This window comes from Helianthus annuus, chromosome 2 (genome assembly GCF_002127325.2).
Source record: "Helianthus annuus cultivar XRQ/B chromosome 2, HanXRQr2.0-SUNRISE, whole genome shotgun sequence".
In the NCBI taxonomy this organism is placed as follows: Eukaryota; Viridiplantae; Streptophyta; class Magnoliopsida; order Asterales; family Asteraceae; genus Helianthus; species Helianthus annuus.
The window spans coordinates 55,398,140-55,413,096 of NC_035434.2; the positions used below are offsets into that span (position 1 = coordinate 55,398,140).

Genomic DNA, 14,957 nt, shown 5'->3' on the forward strand with positions numbered 1-14,957 from the left:
ACCAATGTAAAAGTGTCACATCAACTACCTGCACGCCACAACCCGAAAATCCCTACCACCGGTGTCAGTGTTACCAAAGGCAAACACCTCCCTGTGTTGTTTTCCAAGTACGCATAGACACACACACACACACGATCATCACCTACCCAAATCGGTTACCTTCTCCTGATTTCCAAGGCTAAAACCCCCGACCCGAACAGCTGGCGACAATGTTCCTGATCGGGTATGGGGTACTCGATTGCAAAACTGTGAACACCCCGGGTGGCCTAAATACACGTCTTATGTTCATTGTGAGGCTTGAACCCTCAACCATACGAGGGGTGATGTGTGTAAAATGCAACATATAAATAACATCAATTAAGGCATAAAACTAACCCTTTTTAAGTACTAATGTTGGAAAAAGAGTGTTTTTGTCTTTCTTTTGTATTTTCAGGATGAAATGAGCTCAAATTCACAAAAGAAGCAAAAAGACAACTAATTCTAGCATAAATACAAGAAAAGGAATAAAAGTAGACTGCCCGGACCCTCAACAGCATCCTCCAAGGCAAAAAAGAGAAAGCAGAAGACTGAACACGCCCCGTGTCCAGCGGACACGGGGCCGTGCCCAAGAAGCAGCATAAAAGACAAACCTATAGAAGCTTCCATTGCCCACCACGGGGCCGTGTCCAGCGAGCACGGGGGCGTGGTGAAAGTACAGCAGGCGCATTAATTGTAATTGCGAATTACAATTAATGAGGAGAGAGAGTTTCAGACGGGCACGGTGGCATGTCCAGCGGACACGGGGCCGTGCCCAGCCTTCTGTTCAGCCTATAAATAGGAGTGCTTGGTTTCATTCCATCTCATCCCTTGGCACACCACCTCTCTCACACTTCATCCACCACCCACCACCACCATAATACCATCATCCACCACCATCATCCATTGTCCATCGTAGAGTGTGTGAGTCGTCTCGGGATCCAAGATTGATCGTAAGAGTTCTTGACAATCAAGGCCATGTTTGCCTAAGTCTCTTACATCACTTGGTGAAGACAGGTGTTTAGTATAATACTTTTTATTTTTAATCTTTTGCACTTTTTATTTGGTTTTGTATTAATGACTTTAATAACTAGTTACTTATGTTGAAGGTGATCTTTCCTTATCGTTTGTCCGTGGTGTCTTGGCGTTATTTTACTGTCTATATAAAATAAAAGATTTTCACCATTCATATCTCCACGGTCTATATGGAGGTATGTTGGCTACCTGGTCGGGGGTTAAGGGAACGGTTTGGTAAGGGTCTTGCCCTTGTTCAGCGTTTAGAGGTCCTGCTTGGGACCTGGGTCAAATTTAGTAGGATCTCCTTCAATGCCCATAGGTATTGGATGGCGGGGATCCAAACTCTTTGACCCCCTCATAAGTTAACTACTATTAATACTATAACCCGGCTATTTAGGACTGTATCCCTGCTGACTCAGACTACTTCGCCGAGGGTAACGTCACCGCCGAAAGCGGGGCCTACCACAATTTGCATTAATAACTTAATTCATTATCTTTCAATAATCCGACCCTTTAGGATTGTATCCTTGCTGACTCAAACTACTGGGTTGAGGGTAACGTCGCCTTCAAAAGAGGGGCCTACTACAATAACTAAGATAATCTCTTAAACAAGTGCAAAAGTGCGAAAATAATCAAAGGTTATACTAATACATGTGTCGGATCCAAGTGATTCATCTTGTCTATCTGTTTTTATTTTATTTTATTTTTCAGCATTTAGTTAGTTTTTATTTTCTTAGATTAAAACAATTTTTCTCACTTTTTGATTTGATTAGACGTTGAGGATAAACCGGTATTAAAAGCTCTTGTGTTCTTGGACGACCTCGGTATCTTACCAACACTATACTACGTCCACGATGGGTGCACTTGCCCATATGTGTGTTTAGTGTTAGTGAATATCGTGTTTTATAAATTTAAAACTTGGCTAAAAGTGTAAAAAAAAGGGGCTTAAATATACATCAAAAATATATTACACTACACGCACATCAAGTTTTTGGCGCCATTGCCGGGGACACAAGGATTTTAAGGAAGTTAGGAATCAACGGCCTAATCATATTTTTATTTTTCTTTTTAATTTTTAGGATTTTTCTTAATTTTTCAGCCTCTGCAGAACTCAGCACGGGGCCGTGCCTGCTGAACACGCCCCCGTGCTCAATCATTGGAACTGGCAATCCTGTTTTAAGTCAGACAGTAAGCTGAACACGGGGCCGTGTCCACTCAACACGCCCCCGTGCCCAAGATTCTCTTACTGAAAACAGAACCGTTAGATCCCGGCGGTTGGTAATTTCTGACACAAACATGAGTGATAGTAATTCTTTTTACTTTCGGCACTCTTATGGTATGTGGTGTCGATTATGTGGAGGCGAACATGAGGAATTAAAATGTTATTTTCTCAATTATAGGCCCCACTATATAGACCCACCGATTCCTTGTAACCTTAAGAGGGGCAAAAGTAAAAATAAGCACTATCTCTCCCTCGAATGCGCCCAGCCAGATATTCTAGGGGAAATGCTCCTTGACGAGTTATTTCAGCTAGAAGAACTAATTCTCAATTGGTCAAAAGAACTTAGGAAGGATTTTATTGATCCACCCCAAGATGATGACCATAAGGAAACGTTGGAACCGCATTCCGACAACCTCGTTGCTCCCGAAAATACCTTCATACCTAGAAAAGACTTGGACGATAGTCGTCCCTGTGCCGATTGTGCCGTGAAGGACTCCCCATCGACTTCGTTCGATGCATACATAGACCTGAGCGATTTGGCATACACCTTCTTTAACGAGAGCCCGGAAAAGGGTTGGACTTGTCCACCTAGAATGAAAATAGGAATTACCCTCACCGATAACCTCTTGCGTTCTCGCCTTAGTATAGGACAATTAAGGTATCTTAGGCACTTTGGGGTTGTTCCAACAAATCAAGAACCACCCGATATAAATAAGCTCCTTAGGAGCAACAAACTTCATAAAACAGCTTCCCGACACGGGGCCGTGTCCGGCCAACACGCCTCCGTGTTCATCAAAAGATTCCCTTCTGATCAGAACGTCAGAATACGGACAAACTGTGTCAGAATTCCATCTGCACACGGGGCCGTGTCCAGCGAACACGGGGCCGTGTCCAGAAAGCTATCGTTTTCTATAAATGCAGCCAAGAATTCTGCACATTTGGACCAACTTGGGACAGAGATTTGAAGGAATCTTCTCTCAAACAATCCTAGGTAAGTCTAAAAGAAGGTTCCAACAACCCATCTTGTCCTTTCCTCTTCTAGACATTTCTTTCTTTTTTCATCTTTCTCCAAGAACTACCATCAAAAGTTTGAATCCTTCAACCTTTATGGTAGAAAACAATGAGTTTTGTTCATGGAATCTTGGTAAAAACATGTTGTGTTACATTGTTTAAAGTTATTTATGACCAAAAAGCCTACGTAAATTCAGAAAATAACTTAAAAGCCCGATATTCCTTGTTTCAAAAATTCTGCAGAAAGATGAACACGGGGCCGTGCTCAATAAGCACGGGGCCGTGTCCAGAAACTGTTTCATCACATAAACTGCTTTTTGGTTTATTTTTCGTAGAATGGCGAGTGAAAACAGCGAAACATCATCCGTTCATTCCTCAAACAGCCGAAGGGGAAGAAGGCCTTCCGTTGAAGCTACGCTTGTGCACTATGTAATAGCATTGAGGGAAGCTCTCGACGAAATGACGTTAGTAGAGGAGGTCCTAATTGACCGTATTAACGATCTTACGATGGGACTCGAAAGTAGCTTTCCAGAAATTAACCTTTTGCACCAAAGGTTAAACATTCTTGTAGCACCTCCAATGGAACCAGTCCTTCCACAACAGGACTGGAACTTGGCACTCGGGGTTAACAACCCTACCGGGTGGGAAGACTTTCCCGCGGAACCTCCCATGGAACACCCACAAGAAATTCCAGCGGAAGTCGAGACTCCTCAAACTAATGCAAATGAGCCCTCTTTTCTCCTTCCAAGGGAGGTGGAGGAGTGGCTTGCCGACATATGAGGAGGACCACGCCCGGAAGAAGGAGTTTCTAAAAGCCTTATCTAACCAAGATCAATAGCTTCTTGGAAATTTTGCTAATTAAAATAAAACATAGGGCTAGAACTCCACGACTTAATATTTATGTAATTTTTATTTTTAGTCTTTATGTAATGTTTCTCTATGTTTGCAATGATATGATGGTTTCTAAGATTGGTGGTTATTAAATAAAACACACTCATGGTGGTAATGGATGAAAAAGGGAACGAGAAAAATGGACCCATGCACGAAGAACAGAGCAACCCGACACAAATCTCCATCACAGAAGGCTCAACACGGGTCGTGCCCAACCAACACGACCCCGTGCTGAGCCACCTGCAGAAAAACACCCAGTTCAGGTAACTGGACACGGGCCGTGTTCAGCGGACACGCCCCCGTGTCCAGGCTTCTGTCTTAATTCTTTAATTTCTGTTACTGGCACCTGACCACAGGGCCGTGTCCAGGATGCCAGTAACATAAATCTTTGTTTTTTAACCCACTTTTACACATTCTAATCAACCGAAAATATTATTTTTGGACACATTGAGGACAATGTGTAATTTAAGTGTGGGGGGTATGCTAAAACCTTGAATTTTGCAAATCCTAAATACAAGCCTTACACAAAACTCTATTGGAACCGCTAAACACCCCAAATTTTTTTTTCAAAAACTTTTCGTTTTTTTTACTATTTGCTTGTCTTGGTTTAATTTGGGAATAACAAGTTCTAAAAAGGTTATATTTTTACAAATTTACAACCGATAGCGTCGTGATAACAAAGAACCAACATAAGAAAATTACGAAACGGCATAACAAGTCTAGTTAAAAATTCGATTATATATACTTGATCACATTAAAAACCCATTCCCACAAAAGTTAGTTTTGAGCCTTTATTGAGCATACAAATATACATCTTTAGACTAAATGCTCATTTTTCGTTTCTTGTGTGAATAGCCGCTTGGTTCTTACAACTCTAGAACTTGCCACGACGATACATTCCCGGTCCTTACCAACTTAAACCCAAGTAAGTAAGTAATGGAGGCATTAGGACTAACCATATTTTTCTTTCTACACCATTATTTTTCATTTTTTTACCACCTACCCAAAATCCCCCTAGTTAGCCCCTTTGAGCCTAAACCTTTCATTTTATTACCCTAAAACCTTTTCACCCACCAAAAACCTTTTTATTTTTCACCCTTTATTTTAGTAACAAGCTCGGTTTTTCGTAAGCTCGCTATTTTATGTGACTCTAAAAAAAAATAATAAAAAAAATAAAAAAATAAAAAAATAAAAATTTTGATGAAGTCAAAAACAAACAAAAGCCATATAAAAGCTTGTTTGTAGAAATACTTCAAAATAAAAAGTCACTAAAAACAAGGTGTGTCACAAAAACCGACGCTTTTTACGATTTTCGCCCTTTTACTAACCACTAACCCAACCACCCACCTTTAACCCAAGCCTAACCCTTCACCCAAAAAGTCCTCTTGATATTTACAAAGGTAAAAAGTTAAAAAGGAGGAGGATTGATTGCTTGGCAAGCCTATGGAAGGCGTAAGTTCCATGCCGCTCTCGAGTGATTCACTAAAAAAAAAAAGAAAATTTATTACACCTTCGGCCGAGTGTTGAGTGATCTCCCGTGAGGTATGTGAACTTGTATATAAATGGAATTTTAATAAGGCATGCTATGCCCGAATAAATAATTTATCTTATGAAACGTTCTAAATAAATCATAACGAATAGGATTGTAAATAAATAAAAATAAAACTTACAAAGATCTTGGATTCCCAACACTCTAGGACAAGCCAAAAACTTTCTCTTCTACCCATTCCATTTGGGAGTATAAGCCACATTTAAAGAGTTTTGCTTGAGGACAAGCAAAAGTTCAAGTGTGGGGGTATTTGATGTGTGTAAAATGCAACATATAAATCACATCAATTAAGGCATAAAACTAACCCTTTTTAAGTACTAATGTTGGAAAAAGAGTGTTTTTGTCTTTCTTTTGTATTTTCAGGATGAAATGAGCTCAAATTCACAAAAGAAGCAAAAAGACAACTAATTCTAGCATAAATACAAGAAAAGGAATAAAAGTAGACTGCCCGGACCCTCAACAGCATCCTCCAAGGCAAAGAAGAGAAAGCAGAAGACTGAACACGCCCCGTGTCCAGCGGACACGGGGCCGTGCCCAAGAAGCAGCATAAAAGACAAACCTATAGAAGCTTCCATTGCCCACCACGGGGCCGTGTCCAGCGAGCACGGGGGCGTGGTGAAAGTACAGCAGGCGCATTAATTGTAATTGCGAATTACAATTAATGAGGAGAGAGAGTGTCAGACGGGCACGGGGGCGTGTCCAGCGGACACGGGGCCGTGCCCAGCCTTCTGTTCAGCGTATAAATAGGAGTGCTTGGTTTCATTCCATCTCATCCCTTGGCACACCACCTCTCTCACACTTCATCCACCACCCACCACCACCATAATACCATCATCCACCACCATCATCCATTGTCCATCGTAGAGTGTGTGAGTCGTCTCGGGATCCAAGATTGATCGTAAGAGTTCTTGACAATCAAGGCCATGTTTGCCTAAGTCTCTTACATCACTTGGCGAAGACAAGTGTTTAGTATAATACTTTTTATTTTTAATCTTTTGCACTTTTTATTTGGTTTTGTATTAATGACTTTAATAACTAGTTACTTATGTTGAAGGTGATATTTCCTTATCGTTTGTCCGTGGTGTCTTGGCGTTATTTTACTGTCTATATAAAATAAAAGATTTTCACCATTCATATCTCCACGGTCTATATGGAGGTATGTTGGCTACCTGGTCGGGGGTTAAGGGAACGGTTTGGTAAGGGTCTTGCCCTTGTTCAGCGTTTAGAGGTCCTGCTTGGGACCTGGGTCAAATTTAGTAGGATCTCCTTCAATGCCCATAGGTATTGGATGGCGGGGATCCAAACTCTTTGACCCCCTCATAAGTTAACTACTATTAATACTATAACCCGGCTATTTAGGACTGTATCACTGACTCAGACTACTTAGCCGAGGGTAACGTCACCGCCGAAAGCGGGGCCTACCACAATTTGCATTAATAACTTAATTCATTATCTTTCAATAATCCGACCCTTTAGGATTGTATCCTTGCTGACTCAAACTACTGGGTTGAGGGTAACGTCGCCTTCAAAAGAGGGGCCTACTACAATAACTAAGATAATCTCTTAAACAAGTGCAAAAGTGCGAAAATAATCAAAGGTTATACTAATACATGTGTCGGATCCAAGTGATTCATCTTGTCTATCTGTTTTTATTTTATTTTATTTTTCAGCATTTAGTTAGTTTTTATTTTCTTAGATTAAAACAATTTTTCTCACTTTTTGATTTGATTAGACGTTGAGGATAAACCGGTATTAAAAGCTCTTGTGTCCTTGGACGACCTCGGTATCTTACCAACACTATACTACGTCCACGATGGGTGCACTTGCCCATATGTGTGTTTAGTGTTAGTGAATATCGTGTTTTATAAATTTAAAACTTGGCTAAAAGTGTAAAAAAAAAGGGCTTAAATTGTAGGACCGGTTTTGACGCCGTTCGATTGCGTAACAAACGTTTTACGTGCGGAATCCGTGAATGAACGTGACCGAACACACGATAACGTACTACTAATGTGATTCCATTGCTAAACTTGACGTGTATGGTACAAGAATCACAAAATACAATACTTTCTCTCTCTACTTTCTCTCTCTATATATTGACGTATACATCAAAAATATATTACACTACACGCACATCAAGGGGAACACATTATCAACACTCATGATGCCGCTTACAACACTAGTTTAACTATAAAATCACTCAAGTTTCATCATTACTTGATTGTAATAACTTTTTCATATTTGTTTAAATCAAATAACTTATGAAACAAAGGTAATATCCCTTTAATATAAGGGTTATTGGTTTTCATGTTTATTTAAATCAATTAACTTATGAAACAAAGGTAATATCCCTTTAATATAAGGGTTATTGGATTTTATCACCCTTAACTATTGGCTATTGGTCGTTGTCACCCCCAGCTATCACTTTGACGCTCGTCACCTCCAACTTAACACTTAGTGTGTTCTGTCACCATGTCGTTAACTGATCACTAACTTTTGATCATGTTACTATACTTTTGGGGGTGTCCTAAGATCCCTAAAACTTTCCTAAGATCCCTATGACACTCCCAAAAGTATAGTAACATGATCAAAAATTAGTGATCAGTTAACTACGTGGTAACAGAACAAACTAAGTGTTAAGTTGGGGGTGACAAACGTCAAAGTAATAGTTGAGGGTGACAGCGGCCAATAGCCAATATTTAGAGATGATAAAATCAAATAACCAAAATATAATAGAAATTCAGAAACTATCCTTCAACCATGTCATGATTCATCTAGTTTTAAGATGTGTGGATCTCTATTGGTTCATCTAGTTTACTCGTGTATTTAGTTTTACTCTTCTAAATGCTAAATATTTCATTTTGTGTGCGAATAATAATAATAATAATAATAATAATAATAATAATAATAATAATAATAATAATAATAATAATAATAATAATAATAATAATAATAATAATAATAATAATAATAATAATAATAATACATATGTGAATAACAATACCTACATAATCCATACATCTTATCTTATCTTATCTTACTATATAATAAAAGAAACCAATAAGTGGACATATGTCACTCAAAGGAGCTATCTATTTTTTAGTTTTTTCTTCTCTCCCCTACTTAATTATAGATAATTAATATTAATTAAAAGATAATTATAAAATTAAATCTCTAAATATAATAAAGCAAAAGTATAAAATCTGATGTGTCAACACCACAATCACCCTCCCTTCTCTCTCTCCTACTTGTCAACTTCTCCCATCTTCGTATCTCATGTGTCATTTCCTGGTATTTTTGTTTTTTTTTTGTGTAATATTTTTCATACAATTAAAGCATAATGTACAATTATTTATAGCACAAACATAACCCTCCTCAAACCAGCTTATCTGGTTCAAATGGTCAGACACCTCTGCGTTTCCAACTTTCCTCAGACAACTATATCATTCAAAATTTGAATTCATTGTTTCCCCAATCCATATATTCAAAACAAATTCCAAAACTGAGAGAGAGAAGATACCAGACGAGAGTTGAAAGAGATTTCAGGCAAATCACCGACATCCGGCGACGGCAACAAAGCTTCAAAGACAACCGCTCGAACTCCGAAGACGGCCAGGGTTCCGGCGAAATTCTGATTAAAGCTTTACATGTTCCCTCCGACGAGTCAGATGCCACACCAGGTCACAACGATGGAAGATTTCACTTCTGTTCGGAACACCAGCTTCTTCAATGGCGACCGAACCTTTCACCGACAAAACCGCCAGAAAGCTGAAAGCCAAATCGGAGAATAAGGTGATGTGATTTTGCATGTATTTGTTCGATTTCATCAGATCTGTGATTAGTTTATGTGAATTTGCATCTGAATTGATCTGATTTGTGTTTATTGTGTGTTGTGTGTCAGATGTGTTTTGATTGTAACGCGAAGAATCCTACTTGGGCGCCGGTGACCTACGGGATATTTCTATGTATTGATTGCTCTGCTACGCACCGTAGCCTCGGTGTTCATATTAGCTTCGTTAGGTATTTGTTTTTTTGTTCGTGTTGGTGTTTTTAGGGCACGGTTGACGATTAGGTTTTAGGATGAATTGAAGCTGACATAACTTTCATTTCAGTTACGAGTACTGAGTTTTTGTTGAATTTGGATTGGACGTTACGGTTGTGTGATCGTGTAGGTGTTTTTAGGGCACGGTTTTGATATCGTGTTAATTGTCATTGCAACATTGTAACACAGGTTGGTTTGGTTGTTTATGATCATCAAGTGCCATATGGTGCAACCCCGGAGTATATGGCTGGTCATTACATGGTATACTTGAATTTTATTTAAATTTTTTAAAATATAAAGTTTTGTTATTTATTTTTTTATCTGGCTGTTTTTGTTTATACTCTTTACAGGTGCAAAGTGCAAGTTCTTTTTTACCTGTGATGGCACTCGCTCCTCAGGAGAAGGAACGCATTGTTGACATGGCGTAAGTATTTATCATCTTTATTTCAGTTTATATACCATAATACATTTTTACGGTATTGAATGAATGATGTTTTTTTTCACATCTAGCGCTTCACCTGGTGGTAAAACGACTTACATTGCAGCTCTTATGAAAAACACTGGCATGTTCTTATAATCTTATGAATGATGATTTTTTCTACAAGTTTTATTTTTATATTTCCGATCAACATTAACGAGCATTTTATTTTGTATTCAAGAGTGGTTCGTGAAATTTGATTTGTCTGTTTGATAAATACGTTTAATCAAACTAAGTGCTTTTCCTATATCGTGACTTGTAATGTGAATGTGATTATTGTTATTAATCAGGTATAATTTACGCTAATGAGATGAAAGAGGCTCGGCTCAGCAAACTAACATCGAATCTACAACGATTGGGCGTTACAAACACTGTAGTATGCAGCTATGACGGGAGGGAGGTTCGTTTTTCTGACTCCTTTTATATCTGAATTATAAGTGGTTCTTTGTGTTCGTTATTCTGACTCCTTATATACCTTTTTTCTCCTCCTTCAGTTTAACTATAGCAGCCGAAAGTTTTGGGAAACAACACATTTTAAATGTTTCGACGCTCATTCAACAGTTGTAGGTTGTTATGACTTAGGAATTTGTCTATTAGCAATATCAGCATGCGATGCATTAGGTTTGAATATTCAGTTATGGGTTAAAAAATAATTAAGGATTGGTCAGGATGGGTTGTAAGATATCTATTTAAAATAATTCGTAGGTAAGGATGCGTATTACGTTGGGTAAATCTAAAAATAGCATCACAGGCAGATTCTCCATCCTATTCGAGTGTTTGTAGATGTTGACTTCACAAAAAAAAATAAAAAAATAAGATAAAAAAAATAAAATAAAATCTAAAAAATTAAAAAAAAATCAGAAAAATAGACGTTTACTTCACAAAAAAAAAATCAAAAAATAAAATAAGATCTAAAAAATTAAAAAAAAATCAAAAAAATTAAAAAATTCATTGGAATCTTCGACCGTTTCGACCCGTACCGTTTCGACGCGAACCGTTTCAACCCGTACCATTTCGACCGGTACCGTTTTGGCGTGAACCGATGATCTAAACCTGATTTTCCTTCTGTTTTATTTTGTTTTGTTTCATTTTCTGCTATTTCTGTATCAGATTGTCGATGTTGTGAGAATTCGGTTGATTATAATCGGAAACTGGATTGATAGATGTAAAAATTGATGAAGATATGTATGATAGCTGGGGTTTCTATGAGTCTAAAGCATGCCAGTTAGGCCTGTTGCAGAGAACTTTAGGATTATGGCTTGTGATTTTGAAATTATGAATGTATAACTCCTTAGTTATGGGAGTATATGGGACAATTTTATATTAAGCAGTTTTATTTATTTGTGGATAAGACAGCGAGTATTTGACATAATTGGTGATAAGTTGATGGCTTTATGCAATTTTTTGGTTTTGATCATTTGTTGCAAGTGCCACAGACATTTATGACAAGAGTATATTGACAATTATATACTGTTGTATGTATTTCTGAAATTATCTTATCTAAGACATTAGGCTATTGTCCTTATTTTATACTTTAACATCACATAAAGTTGTTATCTTTATGATTAGATTCTATATATTTTAATTGAGGTGATTTTTTTTGGATAATACAGGAACCAGAACCTATTGACTTGGAATACTACAGAAAAGTGCTTGGATCTCGTATAGTTGATTCTTACAAAGAATAGTACGTTTTTCTTCAATGTAATCTAACATGTATACTTTTTTACACATATGTTAAACAGAGTGGAATTAGGAATAGACGTATCCGGACAAGAGAAAGTTTGGAGGACCTTTCAAGCCATCGGTGACATTGCTTTTGCTTATGCTTATTCTACTGTTCTTAAAAAAGTTATAAACGGGTCAAATATACAATATATGTTTTTATCTTAGGATCTGAAGCTTGACGAAAACGTTGCACATTTTTGGCCGGAGTTTGGTACGAATGGAAAAGATCAACTAAAGGCAGGTTCTCTTAATCCAAGTTCTATTATTTTCTGTCTTCTTAATTAAGGCATGTTTTAGTTGTCCCATTTGAACAAACATTAGTGACTAAGGATGTTTTTGGATTTGTACGGTTTGGGACGAAGCGGAACCGAGGCACATCGGGACGTCGAGTATCGACACGACATGTACGATTTGGGATATCGAAAGGGAAATGGTTGATACACAGCTCATAGCTCATGATAAGGAGGTTTACGATATTGCGTGGGGCGGTGTGGGTGTGTTCGCATCGGTTTCGGCTGATGGGTCGGTGAGGGTGTTCGATTTACGGGATTAGGAGCATTCGACGATTATTTACGAGAGTTCTGAGCCAGATACGCCGTTGGTTCGGCTTGGGTGGAATAAGCAGGATCCGAGGTATATGGCGACGATTATAATGGATAGCAAGAAGGTGGTTGTGTTGGATATTCGGTTTCCGACGTTGCCGGTTGTGGAGCTGCAGAGGCATCAGGCGAGTGTGAATGCGATTGCGTTGGCGCCGCATAGTTCGTGTCATATTTGTACTGTGGGTGATGATTCGCAAGCTCTTATTTGGGATTTGAGTTCTATGGGGCAGCCGGTTGAAGGGGGTTGGATCCGATTTTGGCGTGTACTGCGGGTGCTGAGATTGAACAGTTGCAGTGGTCGTCTTCGCAACCGGATTGATTGCTTTTGCGTCGAAGCTGCAGTCTGAGGGTATGATTGTGTTAAAATGTTGGTCTTTTTTGTAATTGTGTTTAGTTGGTTGCATTGATTTTAGGTTGACTTGTAGCCTATATAAATTTGGGAATACACTGACATTTGCATTTGCTTCTTACCCATTTAAATGCTTTAGTTTTTTGGTTGTGATTGTTCAAGAACTAAGCACCTGTGCATGGTACTGATCGAATAAAATGTCTTATGTATCACATATAGGTGTTTTAGGGGGGGGGGGGGCAATTCTTGACACAAGCCACAAACCCGACACGAAAGAAACAGGTTTGGGTCAATTAACACAACCCGTTTTAAAAAAAACGTGTCGGGTTCGGATTGACCCGTATTGAAACAGGTCCGGGTTTGGGTTGACCCGTTTAACTATTTAGAAAAAAAGGTTTTATATTGTTTTTTCCGTTGCATGTTATTCTAAGAAATCATATAAAAAATTATTTTGTAAATATAATTTTTTTAACACAACCCATAACCCGTGAAGCTCACGGGTATATAACCTAGTTTAATATAAATTTAAACAATTCGTATAGGAGATAATACAATATTTTGAAATATTTATTAGATTTCAAAATTATTTATCCTGAAATTAACAAAAGACGTACACTAAATATAAATTAGAGTAAATTACGATTTTGACCCATATGGTTATATCACTTTTACCCTTTTAGCCCAAAAAATAATCTTTTAACATGTGAACCCCCAACGTCTTTTTTTAACCCATTTGGCCCCTAACACTAACCTCATCCATTTACTTTTAGGGGCCAAAATGGTTAGAAAAAAGTACGTTGAGGCCAAAAGGGTTAGAAAAAAAGACGTTGGGGACTCAAATGTTAAAAGATTCCTTTTGGGGCTAAAGGGTAAAACTGATAAACACAGTGGCCAAAATCGTAATTTACTCTATAAATTAATATAATGTAAATGATTTATTTATTTTATTAAACTAAAGTAGTTAATGGTAGAACTTATTTAAAAAATGTTTATAAGGGGTAAACAAAAACATTAATAAATGTTTATTGGTTCTATACTTTTATTTTCGTGTTCAACTCTCAACTCAAATACGGTATTCTATGTTTACGTGACATTTATAAGAACCATTACCGCAATCACCTCATCTATCATATATCGACTATATCCGTTAGTTTTCTTAAAGATATAATTTTTTATTAGATTCATTCAACCCGTGTAATAAACGAGGTTTTTTTAAAGATCTAATGTTTTTATTATTTACTATACAAAATTACATTTATGCAACTTGTGTATACACCAGGTTTTTAAAAATATAACTTTTTTTTTATTATGTGGTATATAAAATTAGATTTATTCAATCCATATAATACACAGGGTTTATAAAGATATAACAAAATATAACTTTTTATTGACTGGTATATAAAATTACATGTGCTCAACCCATACAATACATGAGGTTCTTTAATATATAAAATTACATTTATTCAACCCATTTAATAAACAAGATTTTTAAATATATATTGTTTTATTATTTGGTATATAAAATTGCATTTATTCAACCCGTGTAATAAACAAGGTTTTAAAGATATATTTTTTATTATTTGATATATAAAATTACATTTATTTAACCCGTGTATTACACGGGGTTCTAACCTAGTGAACTATATAGGATACGTGATCATGTAATCGTATCATAATATTTTTAATCATTATTTATTGAACTCTTTTTATAGAGTAAAGTGCACGGATAATCCCTGTGGTTTTGTAAAATAACACCTATAGTTCTCAACTTTTGGAAATTACACCGGTGCTCCCTGTTGTTTGACAGTTTGTTACTCGGATAGTCCCTAGAGTGGATGAATGTTAGTTTTCTTAGTTAAATGGTAAAATAACAAAACTACCCTTCCTATTAAATATATAATAACTTAAAAATTAAAAGAAATATATATCTTTTTATTAGTTATTTAATCAAGTAACCCCACCCCCAATATAAACCCTCACCAATTAAAGCTTTCAAGTTGGAGTTTTCGGATCCGTTCATCATCACCACGATATCGTCTCCGGTCACCGCTACACC

At 37.3% G+C, this 14,957-nt stretch overlaps 1 pseudogene; it reads left to right on the forward strand.

Annotated features, from left to right (window-relative positions):
* Nucleotides 1-10,608: 10,608 nt before the first annotated feature.
* On the forward strand, nucleotides 10,609-12,871 carry LOC110890660 (annotated as a pseudogene).
* The last annotated feature ends 2,086 nt before the right edge of the window (nucleotides 12,872-14,957 follow it).